This window comes from Haliaeetus leucocephalus, unplaced genomic scaffold (assembly GCF_000737465.1).
Source record: "Haliaeetus leucocephalus isolate CR32 unplaced genomic scaffold, Haliaeetus_leucocephalus-4.0 Scaffold186, whole genome shotgun sequence".
Classification (NCBI taxonomy): Eukaryota; Metazoa; Chordata; class Aves; order Accipitriformes; family Accipitridae; genus Haliaeetus; species Haliaeetus leucocephalus.
In genome coordinates, this window is record NW_010972622.1 from 932,441 (window position 1) to 934,595 (window position 2,155).

The following is a 2,155-nucleotide window of genomic DNA, read 5'->3' on the forward strand; positions in this document are numbered from 1 at the left end:
GCGGCTCCCCCGGGGGGGGGGGCAGGTGTCAGGGCTGGTCCGGGGGACTCACACAGGGTCGGGGTGCCCCAGGGACAGGGGAACATGGGGTTAGGGGCTGCTGGGGGGATGCTAGGCACTGCTCAAGGGATGGGGGGACCAGGGACCCCACAACAGTGATGGGGACTGACTGGAGGAACCTGCTCCAGGCATGGGGAGCTGTGGGGGGATCACACGTTTGGGATGGGGGGACCAGGAGGGGCCCATCCCAAGGATGGGTACTGAGAGGGACCCATCCTGTGATGGAGGGAGCAGGAGGACCCAAACTGGGGATGCAGCTGAGGATGACCTGTCCTGGGGGGAACTGGGGGACCTATCCAAACAAAGGGAAGAGCCAGAGAACCCTGTCCTGGGGTGAAGACAGGACTGTGGGGGGTCCCACGCTGCAGCTGGGGGCACCCATCCCCACATTGGGGTCTCTAGGGGGGACCTGGGGGTGCTGCTGACTCACCCAATGGTCATCCCAGACGCCAGTGACGATGGCCGGTCCCAGAGAGCGTGCCGGGTTCATGCTGCCCCCCGAGAACGGCCCCTGTGGGAGAGGGGGGTCAGGGCTGGCCGGGGTGGGGGCCAGAAGCCCCGGCATGGAGGTAGGCAGGTGGGGGTCCTTACCGCGGCCAGGGTGCCAGCAGCCACAGCGCTGCCCAGGGCCAGCCCACCCTGGGGGGCTGCCCGGTCAGCAGCAGCAAAGGCAACCAGAGCTAGCTGGAAGGTGGCGAAGGTCTCCCAGGCCAGCGCCTGCCTCACCGTCCCCGCCGCACTCACCTGCCACAACAACCCAGGCTCAGCACGCCGTCACCGTCACTGGGACAGACAGGGGGACAGGGACACTCACCCTGGTGGTGAGGCTGGCGTCGTCCGGCAGCACCAGGCGGGCAGCGGCGGAGGCCAGCACGGCTCCAGCACACTGGGCCAGGAGCCCGGCGGCCCCGCGCAGGGCACCCAGCTTGCGGGTGCAGAGCAGGGCCAGCGTGAGTGCCGGGTTGGCCTGGGGTGCCCCGAGGGTACAGGCCAGCGCCCCAGCCGCCAGCCCCCCGGCCAGTGCTGGTGCCAGGGGCCCGGGGGCTGCCGAGGCACCCAGTACCACCCCCACGAAGATGAGCGTCGCCGATGCCTCCGCCAGCACCCCCCGCCAGAAGCACCCGCTCCGCAGCTCCTGGGGGCACAGGGCAGGCGGGTGTCACCCCAGCAGGCACCGCAGGGACCAGGTGCCACAGTGATGGGGTGATATGGTGACAGAGTGCCTTGGTGATGGGGTGTTGTGGCAATGGGGGACCTCAGTGATGGGGTGCCGTGGCAACAGGATGCCTCAGCGACCGGCATCTCGGTGATGGGGTGCCACGGTGATGGGATCCCTCAGCAACTGGGTACCACGGTGATGGGGTGCCACGGCAAGAGGATGCCTCAGCAACCGGGTGCTGTGGTGGTGGTGGCGTCTTGGCAATGGGGCACCTTGGCAAAAGGGTCACCACGGCAACTGGGGCACCATGGCAATGAGGTGCACCACGGCAACAGAGATGGGTGCCGTGGCTACAGGGGGTTACGGTCACAGAGGTGGGGGCAGGAGCCACAGGAGGGCCGGGGACCATGGCGGGGGGCACACAGGGACCCCTGTGCCAGGGCTACGGGCTGGGGTGCGAGGGCTGGGTGCTGAGATGACAGACTGGGGGGGGTCCCCATGAGTTAAGGGGCTGTTCACCCACCCCCCCCAGCAGAGAGGGACCCCAGGGCCATGGCTCTGGGGGCGACCAGGGGGCCGAAGGGGAAGGGGCCAGGGCAGCGCAGCTTGCAGGGCCTTACCTCCCCGATGGCCATGGCGCAGCTGCGGGGCTGAGGACAGCGCAGAGGGTACCTGGGGCAGGGGCACCTCCTACCCCCCCCGGCCCTGCCAACCCCCCGGCTGTGCGGAGGGAAGGCCCCATGCTTGGCACAAGGCACCCCTGGGGTGCAGGAGGGGGGGCTGAAAATGGGGCAGGACCCTCAGGGGGCTGCAGGGGTCCTGGGATTGGGCTCAGAGCATCTCTGGGTGCCATGGCAACGAGCTGGAACACTTTGGGGTGTTGCCACGACGACCAGCGCTCCATCCCCGGGTGAGAGATGAAAGGCAGGGATGAAA